The following is a 23,372-nucleotide window of genomic DNA, read 5'->3' as shown; positions in this document are numbered from 1 at the left end:
AGGAAGGAAGGGGACACCCAAATACTTATCCAGATCAGCTGAATTTAATCTAGCGATCAATGGGGCAATTATAGATGTCACAACCAGATTTCCTCACATCCAAGAACATTGGAAAAGCATCAAAATTAAAGTATTGTGTTTAATAGGGTGAGAAATACAAAGTTTTATAAGTGGAAGATTAAAGAGTTCCGAAGTATTTGAGTTTTTTAACAGTGACTCATGAAAATAATAAGTATCGTTATTACTTTGCAATTGGATGAATTTTTTGAAGAAATTATCCCACAATCCTCATATGCAAATTAGTTACTAAGGATTGCCCTATTCATTTCCTCTTGTTCTGTTTGAATCTAATATTCTTCCTTAATTTCCTATTATGATAAAACTTTGAAGCAGATTAGTCGCAAATGACTGATGATAATAGATTGGACAGACAAGTACACAAATTGCTCCATTGTGCAGGCACAATATTTATTCGAAAACTGATAACATTCTAATATTCAATAATATTTTAACATTTGTAAGATTTTTTGCTAAAAGCTTCTCAAGCAAAAAACCTAGTTCCAGGGAAATATGCACTCTTCAAATTTAAAGAGACAGCATCGAAGATGAGTCCGTGCATGACAACTATTAGAAATGAGAGGACATGGTGAAAGAACCATGTCAGAGTACGGAATGTATAGATGGAGTAAATTAGTTCAGGATGAGAGAGAATTCACATGCGTCAAAGAGTATATGGGTAACATCTATCTGGTGTTACTTAGTTGTGAAAACTGATTTGAGATTGGCAATTGTCAGTAATAGAAAACAAAATAAAATTACAGAACAGGTTTAAAATAGGCGCTGTTCTGCATGGGAGACAATCCATCAATTGGTCACTGAGATAGGAAAACTTCACAGATATCAAGCAACAAAACTGAAGTAATGCTGGAAATGGGAAAGCAACTCCTAAAGATTGTATGATTGGAAGGTGATTGGAAAATAAAAATTAATTAATTAGAAATCATGATACATATTAAGATATGTACGTCACCTGGGAAAGAAAATTACGATGTGAAATTTACTGGTACACAATTTATTAAAAAACAAAAAAAATTGATGTTGGAGATGGCCAAAGCAATGTAATGCAATGATGATCTTTATTCTCAGTGCGTTTCATTATGTGACACCTGCTGTCATCTAGCTTTTATTCTCGAACATAGGAGATCTGTCTTTTATTTCCAAATGGGGAAGTCCAAAGTGTATGAAAAAGTACACAAACAGGGACCAATAAGGAAGATGATATTTTCATTATTGATATATTTCAGATTGACACAACATTAAAATTACTTCTAAGAACTTTGGTGAATTTACAATTTATTTGAGTGCAATTTGAATGTTCAACAAGAGTTTTAATTCAAGTGTGGGATCTTTCATCTCCTGACCTAGAAATACTACCCAAGGGTGAATGGTCATGGTATTACAGGTTCAATTCAATGAGTCAGTGGCGGATTTACTTTTTTGATTCTCTTTTCAATTACTCTTCCTTTCTGAATTACATGTTACTCACTAATTTCAAATGATCATAATATTTTCTCCAACATTTTTATTATGTGATGAAGTTTAGGCTCATTCCGTTTCCTGCCAACAAAGTGTTTGGTTAAGGGCTATAGCATGCCATGGTAAATATGTTAGCATATGAATGTATTTAAAATATATGTTGGAATGTGAAAGTATGTGAACAACAAAGGAAACATGAAAAATATCTAAAACGTACATACAGCATCCTTTATAAACGGGGTAAGAAATAATCTTCACACAAATGGATTCTTTCTTTTCAAAATGCAAAAAGTTGGTGATTCCAAATTAGAAAGTCATTTGCAGTGATGAATACATCTTTTGCTAGAAACTGCTCCTTTTCAGCCTGTCAGGCATTCAAATAATATTAGTCAAACCGAAATGTTTTAATATATGATTGTATGTTACATCAGTGCTCAGTAATGAGTAGTATACCACATCCAAGATGCTGAGAATTTGATAAGCTAGGCAAAAAGGACTTGAGAGTACATGAAAGCATATAAACGAGTGACTTTGTTGCCATTCTAAACCTTCTTCTGACCTTTCCTTCTATAGAAATGGCCACAGATTTACAAAAAGCAACAGAATCACACCACTCTGTTCCCATGGTGGGAATAGGATCTGATTGGTCCAAAATGTATTGGTATGGAAGGAGCAGGGCTTCTTCACAGGAAACACGCTTTTTGAGTGGAGAACAAAAGAGAAGGAAAGTTATTTTGCAAACCTGCCTACATTTTGCTAATATAGAGTTGCATAGTGTGTCCAGAATTGCACTGATGAAGTAGCACACGTAAGATTGCAATCCCAGTATTACACCAAGAAAGCTGCAACAAGGGCAGCAATCGAGAAGAAACACTGGAAATGTTTGTGGATTTCTGACAATGGCTCATTTCCTCTCCTTCCTAGTAGTCCTTGTCTGGCCTTAAAGGCATCACTGTTTCTTCGATACAGGTTCAGAGTGGTCACGAATATTGAAATGACAAAAGTAAGGCAGACTGCCACATGCAGTGCCTAATTTGGATGTGTCTGATGTTGTGGAGCTTCAACACTCTACTAGAAATGGGCCTTACAGTAATCTTTGGAAGAACTAGCAGGGGAAGCATTTAGTTACAGCCCATTGCTAATGAGCAGCACTCCAGTACTATGGCAGTAATCCTCTCTACTGAGCGCAGAGCATCATGAGAGGTTGCCACAGAGAGGAAAGAAGGGGACACCCAAATACTTAACCAGATCAGCTGAATTTAATCTAGCGATCAATGGGGCAATTATAGATGTCACAACCAGATTCCCTCACATCCAAGAACATTGGAAAAGTTACCCCACATTTATAGCATCAAAATTAAAGTATTGTGTTTAATAGGGTGAGAAATACAAAGTTTTATAAATGGAAGATTAAAGAGTTCCGAAGTATTTGTGTTTTTTAACAGTGACTCATGAAAATAATAAGTATCGTTATTACTTTGCAATTGGATGAATTTGTTGAAGAAATTATCCCACAATCCTCATATGCAAATTAGTTACTAAGGATTGCCCTATTCATTTCCTCTTGTGCTGTTTGAATCTAATATTCCTCCTTAATTTCCTATTATGATAAAACTTTGAAGCAGATTAGTCGCAAATGACTGATGATAATAGATTGGACAGACAAGTACACAAATTGCTCCATTGTGCAGGCACAATATTTATTCGAAAACTGATAATATTCTAATATTCAATAATATTTTAACATTTGTAAGATTTTTTGCTAAAAGCTTCTCAAGCAAAAAACCTAGTTCCTGGGAAATATGCACTCTTCAAATTTAAAGAGACAGCATCGAAGATGAGTCCGTGCATGACAACTATTAGAAATGAGAGGACATGGTGAAAGAACCATGTCAGAGTACGGAATGTATAGATGGAGTAAATTAGTTCAGGATGAGAGAGAATTCACATGCGTCAAAGAGTATATGGGTAACATCTATCTGGTGTTACTTAGTTGTGAAAACTGATTTGAGATTGGCAATTGTCAGTAATAGAAAACAAAATAAAACAACAGAACAGGTTTAAAATAGGTGCTGTTCTGCATGGGAGACAATCCATCAATTGGTCACTGAGATAGGAAAACTTCACAGATATCAAGCAACAAAACTGAAGTAATGCTGGAAATGGGAAAGCAACTCCTAAAGATTGTATGATTGGAAGGTGATTGGAAAATAAAAATTATTTAATTAGAAATCATGATACATATTAAGATATGTACGTCACCTGGGAAAGAAAATTACAATGTGAAATTTACTGGTACACAATTTATTAAAAAACAAAAAAAATTGATCTTGTAGATGGCCAAAGCAATGTAATGCAATGATGATCTTTATTCTCAGTGCGTTTCATTATGTGACACCTGCTGTCATCTAGCTTTTATTCTCGAACATAGGAGATCTGTCTTTTATTTCCAAATGGGGAAGTCCAAAGTGCATGAAAAAGTACACAAACATGGACCAATAAGGAAGATGATATTTTCATTATTGATATATTTCAGATTGACACAACATTAAAATTACTTCTAAGAACATTGGTGAATTTACAATTTATTTGAGTGCAATTCGAATGTTCAACAAGAGTTTTAATTCAAGTGTGGGCTCTTTCATCTCCTGACCTGGAAATACTACCCAAGGGTGGATGGTCATGGTATTACAGGTTCAATTCAATGAGTCAGTGGCGGATTTACTTTTTTGATGCTCTTTTAAATTACTCTTCCTTTCTGAATTACGTTACTCACTAATTTCAAATGATCATAATATTTTCTCCAACATTTTTATTATGTGATGAAGTTTAGGCTCATTCCGTTTCCTGCCAACAAAGTGTTTGGTTAAGGGCTATAGCATGCCATGGTAAATATGTTAGCATATGCATGTATTTAAAATATATGTTGGAAAGTGAAAGTATGTGAACAACAAAGGAAACATGAAAAATATCTAAAACGTACATACAGCATCCTTTATAAACGGGGTAAGAAATAATCTTCACACAAATGGATTCTTTCTTTTCAAAATGCAAAGAGTTGGTGATTCCAAATTAGAAAGTCATTTGCAGTGATGAATACATCTTTTGCTAAAAACTGCTCCTTTTCAGCCTGTCAGGCATTTAAAAAATATTAGTCAAACTGAAATGTTTTAATATATGATTGTATGTTACATCAGTGCTCAGTAATGAGTAGTATACCTCATCCAAGATGCTGAGAATTTGATAAGCTAAGCAAAAAGGACTTGAGAGTACATGAAAGCATATAAACGAGTGAGTTTGTTGCCATTCTAAACCTTCTTCTGACCTTTCCTTCTATAGAAATGGCCACAGATTTACAAAAAGCAACAGAATCACACCACTCTGTTCCCATGGTGGAAATACGATCTGATTGGTCCAAAATGTATTGGTATGGAAGGAGCAGGGCTTCTTCACAGGAAACACGCTTTTTGAGTGGAGAACAAAAGAGAAGGAAAGTTATTTTGCAAACCTGCCTACATTTTGCTAATATGGAGTTGTATAGTGTGTCCAGAATTGCACTGATGAAGTAGCACACGTAAGATTGCAATCCCAGTATTACACCAAGAAAGCTGCAACAAGGGCAGCAATCGAGAAGAAACACTGGAAATGTTTGTGGATTTCTGACAATGGCTCATTTCCTCTCCTTCCTAGTAGTCCTTGTCTGGCCTTAAAGGCATCACTGTTTCTTCGATACAGGTTCAGAGTGGTCACGAATATTGAAATGACAAAAGTAAGGCAGACTGCCACATGCAGTGCCTAATTTGGATGTGTCTGATGTTGTGGAACTTCAACACTCTACTAGAAATGGGCCTTACAGTAATCTTTGGAAGAACTAGCAGGGGAAGCAGTTAGTTACAGCCCATTGCTAATGAGCAGCACTCCAGTACTATGGCAGTAATCCTCTCTACTGAGCGCAGAGCATCATGAGAGGTTGCCACAGAGAGGAAGGAAGGGGACACCCAAATACTTAACCAGATCAGCTGAATTTAATCTAGCGATCAATGGGGCAATTATAGATGTCACAACCAGATTCCCTCACATCCAAGAACATTGGAAAAGTTACCCCATATTTATAGCATCAAAATTAAAGTAGTGTGTTTAATAGGGTGAGAAATACAAAGTTTTATAAGTGGAAGATTAAAGAGTTCCGAAGTATTTGTGTTTTTTAACAGTGACTCATGAAAATAATAAGTATCGTTATTACTTTGCAATTGGATGAATTTGTTGAAGAAATTATCCCACAATCCTCATATGCAAATTAGTTACTAAGGATTGCCCTATTCGTTTCCTCTTGTTCTGTTTGAATCTAATATTCCTCCTTAATTTCCTATTATGATAAAACTTTGAAGCAGATTAGTCGCAAATGACTGATGATAATAGATTGGACAGACAAGTACACAAATTGCTCCATTGTGCAGGCACAATATTTATTCGAAAACTGATAACATTCTAATATTCAATAATATTTTAACATTTGTAAGATTTTTTGCTAAAAGCTTCTCAAGCAAAAAACCTAGTTCCAGGGAAATATGCACTCTTCAAATTTAAAGAGACAGCATCGAAGATGAGTCCGTGCATGACAACTATTAGAAATGAGAGGACATGGTGAAAGAACCATGTCAGAGTACGGAATGTATAGATGGAGTAAATTAGTTCAGGATGAGAGAGAATTCACATGCATCAAAGAGTATATGGGTAACATCTATCTGGTGTTACTTAGTTGTGAAAACTGATTTGAGATTGGCAATTGTCAGTAATAGAAAACAAAATAAAACAACAGAACAGGTTTAAAATAGGCGCTGTTCTGCATGGGAGACAATCCATCAATTGGTCACTGAGATAGGAAAACTTCACAGATATCAAGCAACAAAACTGAAGTAATGCTGGAAATGGGAAAGCAACTCCTAAAGATTGTATGATTGGAAGGTGATTGGAAAATAAAAATTATTTAATTAGAAATCATGATACATATTAAGATATGTACGTCACCTGGGAAAGAAAATTACAATGTGAAATTTAATGGTACACAATTTATTAAAAAACAAAAAAAATTGATGTTGTAGATGGCCAAAGCAATGTAATGCAATGATGATCTTTATTCTCAGTGCGTTTCATTATGTGACACCTGCTGTAATCTAGCTTTTTTTCTCGAACATAGGAGATCTGTCTTTTATTTCCAAATGGGGAAGTCCAAAGTGTATGAAAAAGTACACAAACAGGGACCAATAAGGACGATGATATTTTCATTATTGATATATTTCAGATTGACACAACATTAAAATTACTTCTAAGAACTTTGGTGAATTTACAATTTACTTGAGTGCAATTCGAATGTTCAACAAGAGTTTTAATTCAAGTGTGGGATCTTTCATCTCCTGACCTAGAAATACTACCCAAGGGTGGATGGTCATGGTATTACAGGTTCAATTCAATGAGTCAGTGGCGGATTTACTTTTTTGATACTCTTTTCAATTACTCTTCCTTTCTGAATTACATGTTACTCACTAATTTCAAATGATCATAATATTTTCTCCAACATTTTTATTATGTGATGAAGTTTAGGCTCATTCCGTTTCCTGCCAACAAAGTGTTTGGTTAAGGGCTATAGCATGCCATGGTAAATATGTTAGCATATGCATGTATTTAAAATATATGTTGGAAAGTGAAAGTATGTGAACAACAAAGGAAACATGAAAAATATCTAAAACGTACATACAGCATTCTTTATAAACGGGGTAAGAAATAATCTTCACACAAATGGATTCTTTCTTTTCAAAATGCAAAGAGTTGGTGATTCCAAATTAGAAAGTCATTTGCAGTGATGAATACATCTTTTGCTAAAAACTGCTCCTTTTCAGCCTGTCAGGCATTCAAAAAATATTAGTCAAACCGAAATGTTTTAATATATGATTGTATGTTACATCAGTGCTCAGTAATGAGTAGTATACCACATCCAAGATGCTGAGAATTTGATAAGCTAAGCAAAAAGGACTTGAGAGTACATGAAAGCATATAAACGAGTGAGTTTGTTGCCATTCTAAACCTTCTTCTGACCTTTCCTTCTATAGAAATGGCCACAGATTTACAAAAAGCAACAGAATCACACCACTCTGTTCCCATGGTGGAAATACGATCTGATTGGTCCAAAATGTATTGGTATGGAAGGAGCAGGGCTTCTTCACAGGAAACACACTTTTTGAGTGGAGAACAAAAGAGAAGGAAAGTTATTTTGCAAACCTGCCTACATTTTGCTAATATGGAGTTGTATAGTGTGTCCAGAATTGCACTGATGAAGTAGCACACATAAGATTGCAATCCCAGTATTACACCAAGAAAGCTGCAACAAGTGCAGCAATCGAGAAGAAACACTGGAAATGTTTGTGGATTTCTGACAATGGCTCATTTCATCTCCTTCCTAGTAGTCCTTGTCTGGCCTTAAAGGCATCACTGTTTCTTCTATACAGGTTCAGAGTGGTCACGAATATTGAAATGACAAAAGTAAGGCAGACTGCCACATGCAGTGCCTAATTTGGATGTGTCTGATGTTGTGGAGCTTCAACACTCTACTAGAAATGGGCCTTACAGTAATCTTTGGAAGAACTAGCAGGGGAAGCAGTTAGTTACAGCCCATTGCTAATGAGCAGCACTCCAGCACTATGGCAGTAATCCTCTCTACTGAGCGCAGAGCATCATGAGAGATTGCCACAGAGAGGAAGGAAGGGGACACCCAAATACTAATCCAGATCAGCTGAATTTAATCTAGCGATCAATGGGGCAATTATAGATGTCACAACCAGATTTCCTCACATCCAAGAACATTGGAAAAGCATCAAAATTAAAGTATTGTGTTTAATAGGGTGAGAAATACAAAGTTTTATAAGTGGAAGATTAAAGAGTTCCGAAGTATTTGAGTTTTTTAACAGTGACTCATGAAAATAATAAGTATCGTTATTACTTTGCAATTGGATGAATTTTTTGAAGAAATTATCCCACAATCCTCATATGCAAATTAGTTACTAAGGATTGCCCTATTCATTTCCTCTTGTTCTGTTTGAATCTAATATTCTTCCTTAATTTCCTATTATGATAAAACTTTGAAGCAGATTAGTCGCAAATGACTGATGATAATAGATTGGACAGACAAGTACACAAATTGCTCCATTGTGCAGGCACAATATTTATTCGAAAACTGATAACATTCTAATATTCAATAATATTTTAACATTTGTAAGATTTTTTGCTAAAAGCTTCTCAAGCAAAAAACCTAGTTCCAGGGAAATATGCACTCTTCAAATTTAAAGAGACAGCATCGAAGATGAGTCCGTGCATGACAACTATTAGAAATGAGAGGACATGGTGAAAGAACCATGTCAGAGTACGGAATGTATAGATGGAGTAAATTAGTTCAGGATGAGAGAGAATTCACATGCGTCAAAGAGTATATGGGTAACATCTATCTGGTGTTACTTAGTTGTGAAAACTGATTTGAGATTGGCAATTGTCAGTAATAGAAAACAAAATAAAATTACAGAACAGGTTTAAAATAGGCGCTGTTCTGCATGGGAGACAATCCATCAATTGGTCACTGAGATAGGAAAACTTCACAGATATCAAGCAACAAAACTGAAGTAATGCTGGAAATGGGAAAGCAACTCCTAAAGATTGTATGATTGGAAGGTGATTGGAAAATAAAAATTAATTAATTAGAAATCATGATACATATTAAGATATGTACGTCACCTGGGAAAGAAAATTACGATGTGAAATTTACTGGTACACAATTTATTAAAAAACAAAAAAAATTGATGTTGGAGATGGCCAAAGCAATGTAATGCAATGATGATCTTTATTCTCAGTGCGTTTCATTATGTGACACCTGCTGTCATCTAGCTTTTATTCTCGAACATAGGAGATCTGTCTTTTATTTCCAAATGGGGAAGTCCAAAGTGTATGAAAAAGTACACAAACAGGGACCAATAAGGAAGATGATATTTTCATTATTGATATATTTCAGATTGACACAACATTAAAATTACTTCTAAGAACTTTGGTGAATTTACAATTTATTTGAGTGCAATTTGAATGTTCAACAAGAGTTTTAATTCAAGTGTGGGATCTTTCATCTCCTGACCTAGAAATACTACCCAAGGGTGAATGGTCATGGTATTACAGGTTCAATTCAATGAGTCAGTGGCGGATTTACTTTTTTGATTCTCTTTTCAATTACTCTTCCTTTCTGAATTACATGTTACTCACTAATTTCAAATGATCATAATATTTTCTCCAACATTTTTATTATGTGATGAAGTTTAGGCTCATTCCGTTTCCTGCCAACAAAGTGTTTGGTTAAGGGCTATAGCATGCCATGGTAAATATGTTAGCATATGCATGTATTTAAAATATATGTTGGAAAGTGAAAGTATGTGAACAACAAAGGAAACATGAAAAATATCTAAAATGTACATACAGCATCCTTTATAAACGGGGTAAGAAATAATCTTCACACAAATGGATTCTTTCTTTTCAAAATGCAAAAAGTTGGTGATTCCAAATTAGAAAGTCATTTGCAGTGATGAATACATCTTTTGCTAGAAACTGCTCCTTTTCAGCCTGTCAGGCATTCAAATAATATTAGTCAAACCGAAATGTTTTAATATATGATTGTATGTTACATCAGTGCTCAGTAATGAGTAGTATACCACATCCAAGATGCTGAGAATTTGATAAGCTAGGCAAAAAGGACTTGAGAGTACATGAAAGCATATAAACGAGTGAGTTTGTTGCCATTCTAAACCTTCTTCTGACCTTTCCTTCTATAGAAATGGCCACAGATTTACAAAAAGCAACAGAATCACACCACTCTGTTCCCACGGTGGGAATAGGATCTGATTGGTCCAAAATGTATTGGTATGGAAGGAGCAGGGCTTCTTCACAGGAAACACGCTTTTTGAGTGGAGAACAAAAGAGAAGGAAAGTTATTTTGCAAACCTGCCTACATTTTGCTAATATAGAGTTGCATAGTGTGTCCAGAATTGCACTGATGAAGTAGCACACGTAAGATTGCAATCCCAGTATTACACCAAGAAAGCTGCAACAAGGGCAGCAATCGAGAAGAAACACTGGAAATGTTTGTGGATTTCTGACAATGGCTCATTTCCTCTCCTTCCTAGTAGTCCTTGTCTGGCCTTAAAGGCATCACTGTTTCTTCGATACAGGTTCAGAGTGGTCACGAATATTGAAATGACAAAAGTAAGGCAGACTGCCACATGCAGTGCCTAATTTGGATGTGTCTGATGTTGTGGAGCTTCAACACTCTACTAGAAATGGGCCTTACAGTAATCTTTGGAAGAACTAGCAGGGGAAGCAGTTAGTTACAGCCCATTGCTAATGAGCAGCACTCCAGTACTATGGCAGTAATCCTCTCTACTGAGCGCAGAGCATCATGAGAGATTGCCACAGAGAGGAAGGAAGGGGACACCCAAATACTTAACCAGATCAGCTGAATTTAATCTAGTGATCAATGGGGCAATTATAGATGTCACAACCAGATTCCCTCACATCCAAGAACATTGGAAAAGTTACCCCATATTTATAGCATCAAAATTAAAGTATTGTGTTTAATAGGGTGAGAAATACAAAGTTTTATAAGTGGAAGATTAAAGAGTTCCGAAGTATTTGTGTTTTTTAACAGTGACTCATGAAAATAATAAGTATCGTTATTACTTTGCAATTGGATGAATTTTTTGAAGAAATTATCCCACAATCCTCATATGCAAATTAGTTACTAAGGATTGCCCTATTCATTTCCTCTTGTTCTGTTTGAATCTAATATTCTTCCTTAATTTCCTATTATGATAAAACTTTGAAGCAGATTAGTCGCAAATGACTGATGATAATAGATTGGACAGACAAGTACACAAATTGCTCCATTGTGCAGGCACAATATTTATTCGAAAACTGATAACATTCTAATATTCAATAATATTTTAACATTTGTAAGATTTTTTGCTAAAAGCTTCTCAAGCAAAAAACCTAGTTCCAGGGAAATATGCACTCTTCAAATTTAAAGAGACAGCATCGAAGATGAGTCCGTGCATGACAACTATTAGAAATGAGAGGACATGGTGAAAGAACCATGTCAGAGTACGGAATGTATAGATGGAGTAAATTAGTTCAGGATGAGAGAGAATTCACATGCGTCAAAGAGTATATGGGTAACATCTATCTGGTGTTACTTAGTTGTGAAAACTGATTTGAGATTGGCAATTGTCAGTAATAGAAAACAAAATAAAATTACAGAACAGGTTTAAAATAGGCGCTGTTCTGCATGGGAGACAATCCATCAATTGGTCACTGAGATAGGAAAACTTCACAGATATCAAGCAACAAAACTGAAGTAATGCTGGAAATGGGAAAGCAACTCCTAAAGATTGTATGATTGGAAGGTGATTGGAAAATAAAAATTAATTAATTAGAAATCATGATACATATTAAGATATGTACGTCACCTGGGAAAGAAAATTACGATGTGAAATTTACTGGTACACAATTTATTAAAAAACAAAAAAAATTGATGTTGTAGATGGCCAAAGCAATGTAATGCAATGATGATCTTTATTCTCAGTGCGTTTCATTATGTGACACCTGCTGTCATCTAGCTTTTATTCTCGAACATAGGAGATCTGTCTTTTATTTCCAAATGGGGAAGTCCAAAGTGTATGAAAAAGTACACAAACAGGGACCAATAAGGAAGATGATATTTTCATTATTGATATATTTCAGATTGACACAACATTAAAATTACTTCTAAGAACTTTGGTGAATTTACAATTTATTTGAGTGCAATTCGAATGTTCAACAAGAGTTTTAATTCAAGTGTGGGATCTTTCATCTCCTGACCTAGAAATACTACCCAAGGGTGGATGGTCATGGTATTACAGGTTCAATTCAATGAGTCAGTGGCGGATTTACTTTTTTGATTCTCTTTTCAATTACTCTTCCTTTCTGAATTACATGTTACTCACTAATTTCAAATGATCATAATATTTTCTCCAACATTTTTATTATGTGATGAAGTTTAGGCTCATTCCGTTTCCTGCCAACAAAGTGTTTGGTTAAGGGCTATAGCATGCCATGGTAAATATGTTAGCATATGCATGTATTTATAATATATGTTGGAAAGTGAAAGTATGTGAACAACAAAGGAAACATGAAAAATATCTAAAACGTACATACAGCATCCTTTATAAACGGGGTAAGAAATAATCTTCACACAAATGGATTCTTTCTTTTCAAAATGCAAAAAGTTGGTGATTCCAAATTAGAAAGTCATTTGCAGTGATGAATACATCTTTTGCTAGAAACTGCTCCTTTTCAGCCTGTCAGGCATTCAAATAATATTAGTCAAACCGAAATGTTTTAATATATGATTGTATGTTACATCAGTGCTCAGTAATGAGTAGTATACCACATCCAAGATGCTGAGAATTTGATAAGCTAGGCAAAAAGGACTTGAGAGTACATGAAAGCATATAAACGAGTGAGTTTGTTGCCATTCTAAACCTTCTTCTGACCTTTCCTTCTATAGAAATGGCCACAGATTTACAAAAAGCAACAGAATCACACCACTCTGTTCCCATGGTGGGAATAGGATCTGATTGGTCCAAAATGTATTGGTATGGAAGGAGCAGGGCTTCTTCACAGGAAACACGCTTTTTGAGTGGAGAACAAAAGAGAAGGAAAGTTATTTTGCAAACCTGCCTACATTTTGCTAATATAGAGTTGCATAGTGTGTCCAGAATTGCACTGATGAAGTAGCACACGTAAGATTGCAATCCCAGTATTACACCAAGAAAGCTGCAACAAGGGCAGCAATCGAGAAGAAACACTGGAAATGTTTGTGGATTTCTGACAATGGCTCATTTCCTCTCCTTCCTAGTAGTCCTTGTCTGGCCTTAAAGGCATCACTGTTTCTTCGATACAGGTTCAGAGTGGTCACGAATATTGAAATGACAAAAGTAAGGCAGACTGCCACATGCAGTGCCTAATTTGGATGTGTTTGATGTTGTGGAGCTTCAACACTCTACTAGAAATGGGCCTTACAGTAATCTTTGGAAGAACTAGCAGGGGAAGCAGTTAGTTACAGCCCATTGCTAATGAGCAGCACTCCAGTACTATGGCAGTAATCCTCTCTACTGAGCGCAGAGCATCATGAGAGATTGCCACAGAGAGGAAGGAAGGGGACACCCAATACTTAACCAGATCAGCTGAATTTAATCTAGCGATCAATGGGGCAATTATAGATGTCACAAGCAGATTCCCTCACATCCAAGAACATTGGAAAAGTTACCCCATATTTATAGCATCAAAATTAAAGTATTGTGTTTAATAGGGTGAGAAATACAAAGTTTTATAAGTGGAAGATTAAAGAGTTCCGAAGTATTTGAGTTTTTTAACAGTGACTCATGAAAATAATAAGTATCGTTATTACTTTGCAATTGGATGAATTTTTTGAAGAAATTATCCCACAATCCTCATATGCAAATTAGTTACTAAGGATTGCCCTATTCATTTCCTCTTGTTCTGTTTGAATCTAATATTCTTCCTTAATTTCCTATTATGATAAAACTTTGAAGCAGATTAGTCGCAAATGACGATAATAGATTGGACAGACAAGTACACAAATTGCTCCATTGTGCAGGCACAATATTTATTCGAAAACTGATAACATTCTAATATTCAATAATATTTTAACATTTGTAAGATTTTTTGCTAAAAGCTTCTCAAGCAAAAAACCTAGTTCCAGGGAAATATGCACTCTTCAAATTTAAAGAGACAGCATCGAAGATGAGTCCGTGCATGACAACTATTAGAAATGAGAGGACATGGTGAAAGAACCATGTCAGAGTACGGAATGTATAGATGGAGTAAATTAGTTCAGGATGAGAGAGAATTCACATGCGTCAAAGAGTATATGGGTAACATCTATCTGGTGTTACTTAGTTGTGAAAACTGATTTGAGATTGGCAATTGTCAGTAATAGAAAACAAAATAAAATTACAGAACAGGTTTAAAATAGGCGCTGTTCTGCATGGGAGACAATCCATCAATTGGTCACTGAGATAGGAAAACTTCACAGATATCAAGCAACAAAACTGAAGTAATGCTGGAAATGGGAAAGCAACTCCTAAAGATTGTATGATTGGAAGGTGATTGGAAAATAAAAATAATTAATTAGAAATCATGATACATATTAAGATATGTACGTGACCTGGGAAAGAAAATTACGATGTGAAATTTACTGGTACACAATTTATTAAAAAACAAAAAAAATTGATGTTGGAGATGGCCAAAGCAATGTAATGCAATGATGATCTTTATTCTCAGTGCGTTTCATTATGTGACACCTGCTGTCATCTAGCTTTTATTCTCGAACATAGGAGATCTGTCTTTTATTTCCAAATGGGGAAGTCCAAAGTGTATGAAAAAGTACACAAACAGGGACCAATAAGGAAGATGATATTTTCATTATTGATATATTTCAGATTGACACAACATTAAAATTACTTCTAAGCACTTTGGTGAATTTACAATTTATTTGAGTGCAATTCGAATGTTCAACAAGAGTTTTAATTCAAGTGTGGGATCTTTCATCTCCTGACCTAGAAATACTACCCAAGGGTGAATGGTCATGGTATTACAGGTTCAATTCAATGAGTCAGTGGCGGATTTACTTTTTTGATTCTCTTTTCAATTACTCTTCCTTTCTGAATTACATGTTACTCACTAATTTCAAATGATCATAATATTTTCTCCAACATTTTTATTATGTGATGAAGTTTAGGCTCATTCCGTTTCCTGCCAACAAAGTGTTTGGTTAAGGGCTATAGCATGCCATGGTAAATATGTTAGCATATGCATGTATTTAAAATATATGTTGGAAAGTGAAAGTATGTGAACAACAAAGGAAACATGAAAAATATCTAAAACGTACATACAGCATCCTTTATAAACGGGGTAAGAAATAATCTTCACACAAATGGATTCTTTCTTTTCAAAATGCAAAAAGTTGGTGATTCCAAATTAGAAAGTCATTTGCAGTGATGAATACATCTTTTGCTAGAAACTGCTCCTTTTCAGCCTGTCAGGCATTCAAATAATATTAGTCAAACCGAAATGTTTTAATATATGATTGTATGTTACATCAGTGCTCAGTAATGAGTAGTATACCACATCCAAGATGCTGAGAATTTGATAAGCTAGGCAAAAAGGACTTGAGAGTACATGAAAGCATATAAACGAGTGAGTTTGTTGCCATTCTAAACCTTCTTCTGACCTTTCCTTCTATAGAAATGGCCACAGATTTACAAAAAGCAACAGAATCACACCACTCTGTTCCCATGGTGGGAATAGGATCTGATTGGTCCAAAATTTATTGGTATGGAAGGAGCAGGGCTTCTTCACAGGAAACACGCTTTTTGAGTGGAGAACAAAAGAGAAGGAAAGTTATTTTGCAAACCTGCCTACATTTTGCTAATATAGAGTTGCATAGTGTGTCCAGAATTGCACTGATGAAGTAGCACACGTAAGATTGCAATCCCAGTATTACACCAAGAAAGCTGCAACAAGGGCAGCAATCGAGAAGAAACACTGGAAATGTTTGTGGATTTCTGACAATGGCTCATTTCCTCTCCTTCCTAGTAGTCCTTGTCTGGCCTTAAAGGCATCACTGTTTCTTCGATACAGGTTCAGAGTGGTCACGAAATTGAAATGACAAAAGTAAGGCAGACTGCCACATGCAGTGCCTAATTTGGATGTGTCTGATGTTGTGGAGCTTCAACACTCTACTAGAAATGGGCCTTACAGTTATCTTTGGAAGAACTAGCAGGGGAAGCAGTTAGTTACAGCCCATTGCTAATCAGCAGCACTCCAGTACTATGGCAGTAATCCTCTCTACTGAGCATCATGAGAGATTGCCACAGAGAGGAAGGAAGGGGACACCCAAATACTTAACCAGATCAGCTGAATTTAATCTAGCGATCAATGGGGCAATTATAGATGTCACAACCAGATTCCCTCACATCCAAGAACATTGGAAAAGTTACCCCATATTTATAGCATCAAAATTAAAGTATTGTGTTTAATAGGGTGAGAAATACAAAGTTTTATAAGTGGAAGATTAAAGAGTTCCGAAGTATTTGTGTTTTTTAACAGTGACTCATGAAAATAATAAGTATCGTTATTACTTTGCAATTGGATGAATTTTTTGAAGAAATTATCCCACAATCCTCATATGCAAATTAGTTACTAAGGATTGCCCTATTCATTTCCTCTTGTTCTGTTTGAATCTAATATTCTTCCTTAATTTCCTATTATGATAAAACTTTGAAGCAGATTAGTCGCAAATGACTGATGATAATAGATTGGACAGACAAGTACACAAATTGCTCCATTGTGCAGGCACAATATTTATTTGAAAACTGATAACATTCTAATATTCAATAATATTTTAACATTTGTAAGATTTTTTGCTAAAAGCTTCTCAAGCAAAAAACCTAGTTCCAGGGAAATATGCACTCTTCAAATTTAAAGAGACAGCATCGAAGATGAGTCCGTGCATGACAACTATTAGAAATGAGAGGACATGGTGAAAGAACCATGTCAGAGTACGGAATGTATAGATGGAGTAAATTAGTTCAGGATGAGAGAGAATTCACATGCGTCAAAGAGTATATGGGTAACATCTATCTGGTGTTACTTAGTTGTGAAAACTGATTTGAGATTGGCAATTGTCAGTAATAGAAAACAAAATAAAATTACAGAACAGGTTTAAAATAGGCGCTGTTCTGCATGGGAGACAATCCATCAATTGGTCACTGAGATAGGAAAACTTCACAGATATCAAGCAACAAAACTGGAGTAATGCTGGAAATGGGAAAGCAACTCCTAAAGATTGTATGATTGGAAGGTGATTGGAAAATAAAAATTAATTAATTAGAAATCATGATACATATTAAGATATGTACGTCACCTGGGAAAGAAAATTACGATGTGAAATTTACTGGTACACAATTTATTAAAAAACAAAAAAAATTGATGTTGTGGATGGCCAAAGCAATGTAATGCAATGATGATCTTTATTCTCAGTGCGTTTCATTATGTGACACCTGCTGTCATCTAGCTTTTATTCTCAAACATAGGAGATCTGTCTTTTATTTCCAAATGGGGAAGTCCAAAGTGTATGAAAAAGTACACAAACAGGGACCGATAAGGAAGATGATATTTTCATTATTGATATATTTCAGATTGACACAACATTAAAATTACTTCTAAGAACTTTGGTGAATTTACAATTTATTTGAGTGCAATTCGAATGTTCAACAAGAGTTTTAATTCAAGTGTGGGATCTTTCATCTCCTGACCTAGAAATACTACCCAAGGGTGGATGGCCATGGTATTACAGGTTCAATTCAATGAGTCAGTGGCGGATTTACTTTTTTGATTCTCTTTTCAATTACTCTTCCTTTCTGAATTACATGTTACTCACTAATTTCAAATGATCATAATATTTTCTCCAACATTTTTATTATGTGATGAAGTTTAGGCTCATTCCGTTTCCTGCCAACAAAGTGTTTGGTTAAGGGCTATAGCATGCCATGGTAAATATGTTAGCATATGCATGTATTTAAAATATATGTTGGAAAGTGAAAGTATGTGAACAACAAAGGAAACATGAAAAATATCTAAACCGTACATACAGCATCCTTTATAAACGGGGTAAGAAATAATCTTCACACAAATGGATTCTTTCTTTTCAAAATGCAAAAAGTTGGTGATTCCAAATTAGAAAGTCATTTGCAGTGATGAATACATCTTTTGCTAGAAACTGCTCCTTTTCAGCCTGTCAGGCATTCAAATAATATTAGTCAAACCGAAATGTTTTAATATATGATTGTATGTTACATCAGTGCTCAGTAATGAGTAGTATACCACATCCAAGATGCTGAGAATTTGATAAGCTAGGCAAAAAGGACTTGAGAGTACATGAAAGCATATAAACGAGTGAGTTTGTTGCCATTCTAAACCTTCTTCTGACCTTTCCTTCTATAGAAATGGCCACAGATTTACAAAAAGCAACAGAATCACACCACTCTGTTCCCATGGTGGGAATAGGATCTGATTGGTCCAAAATTTATTGGTATGGAAGGAGCAGGGCTTCTTCACAGGAAACACGCTTTTTGAGTGGAGAACAAAAGAGAAGGAAAGTTATTTTGCAAACCTGCCTACATTTTGCTAATATAGAGTTGCATAGTGTATCCAGAATTGCACTGATGAAGTAGCACACGTAAGATTGCAATCCCAGTATTACACCAAGAAAGCTGCAACAAGGGCAGCAATCGAGAAGAAACACTGGAAATGTTTGTGGATTTCTGACAATGGCTCATTTCCTCTCCTTCCTAGTAGTCCTTGTCTGGCCTTAAAGGCATCACTGTTTCTTCGATACAGGTTCAGAGTGGTCACGAATATTGAAATGACAAAAGTAAGGCAGACTGCCACATGCAGTGCCTAATTTGGATGTGTCTGATGTTGTGGAGCTTCAACACTCTACTAGAAATGGGCCTTACAGTAATCTTTGGAAGAACTAGCAGGGGAAGCAGTTAGTTACAGCCCATTGCTAATCAGCAGCACTCCAGTACTATGGCAGTAATCCTCTCTACTGAGCATCATGAGAGATTGCCACAGAGAGGAAGGAAGGGGACACCCAAATACTTAACCAGATCAGCTGAATTTAATCTAGCGATCAATGGGGCAATTATAGATGTCACAACCAGATTTCCTCACATCCAAGAACATTGGAAAAGTTACCCCATATTTATAGCATCAAAATTAAAGTATTGTGTTTAATAGGGTGAGAAATACAAAGTTTTATAAGTGGAAGATTAAAGAGTTCCGAAGTATTTGTGTTTTTTAACAGTGACTCATGAAAATAATAAGTATCGTTATTACTTTGCAATTGGATGAATTTTTTGAAGAAATTATCCCACAATCCTCATATGCAAATTAGTTACTAAGGATTGCCCTATTCATTTCCTCTTGTTCTGTTTGAATCTAATATTCTTCCTTAATTTCCTATTATGATAAAACTTTGAAGCAGATTAGTCGCAAATGACTGATGATAATAGATTGGACAGACAAGTACACAAATTGCTCCATTGTGCAGGCACAATATTTATTTGAAAACTGATAACATTCTAATATTCAATAATATTTTAACATTTGTAAGATTTTTTGCTAAAAGCTTCTCAAGCAAAAAACCTAGTTCCAGGGAAATATGCACTCTTCAAATTTAAAGAGACAGCATCGAAGATGAGTCCGTGCATGACAACTATTAGAAATGAGAGGACATGGTGAAAGAACCATGTCAGAGTACGGAATGTATAGATGGAGTAAATTAGTTCAGGATGAGAGAGAATTCACATGCGTCAAAGAGTATATGGGTAACATCTATCTGGTGTTACTTAGTTGTGAAAACTGATTTGAGATTGGCAATTGTCAGTAATAGAAAACAAAATAAAATTACAGAACAGGTTTAAAATAGGCGCTGTTCTGCATGGGAGACAATCCATCAATTGGTCACTGAGATAGGAAAACTTCACAGATATCAAGCAACAAAACTGGAGTAATGCTGGAAATGGGAAAGCAACTCCTAAAGATTGTATGATTGGAAGGTGATTGGAAAATAAAAATTAATTAATTAGAAATCATGATACATATTAAGATATGTACGTCACCTGGGAAAGAAAATTACGATGTGAAATTTACTGGTACACAATTTATTAAAAAACAAAAAAAATTGATGTTGTGGATGGCCAAAGCAATGTAATGCAATGATGATCTTTATTCTCAGTGCGTTTCATTATGTGACACCTGCTGTCATCTAGCTTTTATTCTCAAACATAGGAGATCTGTCTTTTATTTCCAAATGGGGAAGTCCAAAGTGTATGAAAAAGTACACAAACAGGGACCGATAAGGAAGATGATATTTTCATTATTGATATATTTCAGATTGACACAACATTAAAATTACTTCTAAGAACTTTGGTGAATTTACAATTTATTTGAGTGCAATTCGAATGTTCAACAAGAGTTTTAATTCAAGTGTGGGATCTTTCATCTCCTGACCTAGAAATACTACCCAAGGGTGGATGGCCATGGTATTACAGGTTCAATTCAATGAGTCAGTGGCGGATTTACTTTTTTGATTCTCTTTTCAATTACTCTTCCTTTCTGAATTACATGTTACTCACTAATTTCAAATGATCATAATATTTTCTCCAACATTTTTATTATGTGATGAAGTTTAGGCTCATTCCGTTTCCTGCCAACAAAGTGTTTGGTTAAGGGCTATAGCATGCCATGGTAAATATGTTAGCATATGCATGTATTTAAAATATATGTTGGAAAGTGAAAGTATGTGAACAACAAAGGAAACATGAAAAATATCTAAACCGTACATACAGCATCCTTTATAAACGGGGTAAGAAATAATCTTCACACAAATGGATTCTTTCTTTTCAAAATGCAAAAAGTTGGTGATTCCAAATTAGAAAGTCATTTGCAGTGATGAATACATCTTTTGCTAGAAACTGCTCCTTTTCAGCCTGTCAGGCATTCAAATAATATTAGTCAAACCGAAATGTTTTAATATATGATTGTATGTTACATCAGTGCTCAGTAATGAGTAGTATACCACATCCAAGATGCTGAGAATTTGATAAGCTAGGCAAAAAGGACTTGAGAGTACATGAAAGCATATAAACGAGTGAGTTTGTTGCCATTCTAAACCTTCTTCTGACCTTTCCTTCTATAGAAATGGCCACAGATTTACAAAAAGCAACAGAATCACACCACTCTGTTCCCATGGTGGGAATAGGATCTGATTGGTCCAAAATTTATTGGTATGGAAGGAGCAGGGCTTCTTCACAGGAAACACGCTTTTTGAGTGGAGAACAAAAGAGAAGGAAAGTTATTTTGCAAACCTGCCTACATTTTGCTAATATAGAGTTGCATAGTGTGTCCAGAATTGCACTGATGAAGTAGCACACGTAAGATTGCAATCCCAGTATTACACCAAGAAAGCTGCAACAAGGGCAGCAATCGAGAAGAAACACTGGAAATGTTTGTGGATTTCTGACAATGGCTCATTTCCTCTCCTTCCTAGTAGTCCTTGTCTGGCCTTAAAGGCATCACTGTTTCTTCGATACAGGTTCAGAGTGGTCACGAATATTGAAATGACAAAAGTAAGGCAGACTGCCACATGCAGTGCCTAATTTGGATGTGTCTGATGTTGTGGAGCTTCAACACTCTACTAGAAATGGGCCTTACAGTAATCTTTGGAAGAACTAGCAGGGGAAGCAGTTAGTTACAGCCCATTGCTAATCAGCAGCACTCCAGTACTATGGCAGTAATCCTCTCTACTGAGCATCATGAGAGATTGCCACAGAGAGGAAGGAAGGGGACACCCAAATACTTAACCAGATCAGCTGAATTTAATCTAGCGATCAATGGGGCAATTATAGATGTCACAACCAGATTTCCTCACATCCAAGAACATTGGAAAAGTTACCCCATATTTATAGCATCAAAATTAAAGTATTGTGTTTAATAGGGTGAGAAATACAAAGTTTTATAAGTGGAAGATTAAAGAGTTCCGAAGTATTTGTGTTTTTTAACAGTGACTCATGAAAATAATAAGTATCGTTATTACTTTGCAATTGGATGAATTTTTTGAAGAAATTATCCCACAATCCTCATATGCAAATTAGTTACTAAGGATTGCCCTATTCATTTCCTCTTGTTCTGTTTGAATCTAATATTCTTCCTTAATTTCCTATTATGATAAAACTTTGAAGCAGATTAGTCGCAAATGACTGATGATAATAGATTGGACAGACAAGTACACAAATTGCTCCATTGTGCAGGCACAATATTTATTCGAAAACTGATAACATTCTAATATTCAATAATATTTTAACATTTGTAAGATTTTTTGCTAAAAGCTTCTCAAGCAAAAAACCTAGTTCCAGGGAAATATGCACTCTTCAAATTTAAAGAGACAGCATCGAAGATGAGTCCGTGCATGACAACTATTAGAAATGAGAGGACATGGTGAAAGAACCATGTCAGAGTACGGAATGTATAGATGGAGTAAATTAGTTCAGGATGAGAGAGAATTCACATGCGTCAAAGAGTATATGGGTAACATCTATCTGGTGTTACTTAGTTGTGAAAACTGATTTGAGATTGGCAATTGTCAGTAATAGAAAACAAAATAAAATTACAGAACAGGTTTAAAATAGGCGCTGTTCTGCATGGGAGACAATCCATCAATTGGTCACTGAGATAGGAAAACTTCACAGATATCAAGCAACAAAACTGAAGTAATGCTGGAAATGGGAAAGCAACTCCTAAAGATTGTATGATTGGAAGGTGATTGGACAATAAAAATTAATTAATTAGAAATCATGATACATATTAAGATATGTACGTCACCTGGGAAAGAAAATTACGATGTGAAATTTACTGGTACACAATTTATTAAAAAACAAAAAAAATTGATGTTGTAGATGGCCAAAGCAATGTAATGCAATGATGATCTTTATTCTCAGTGCGTTTCATTATGTGACACCTGCTGTCATCTAGCTTTTATTCTCGAACATAGGAGATCTGTCTTTTATTTCCAAATGGGGAAGTCCAAAGTGTATGAAAAAGTACACAAACAGGGACCAATAAGGAAG

The sequence above is a fragment of the Lissotriton helveticus genome, chromosome 6, assembly GCF_964261635.1.
Source record: "Lissotriton helveticus chromosome 6, aLisHel1.1, whole genome shotgun sequence".
Lineage (NCBI taxonomy): Eukaryota > Metazoa > Chordata > Amphibia > Caudata > Salamandridae > Lissotriton > Lissotriton helveticus.
The sequence above is the reverse complement of the archived record's forward strand: the minus strand, read 5'-3'. Positions refer to the sequence as shown.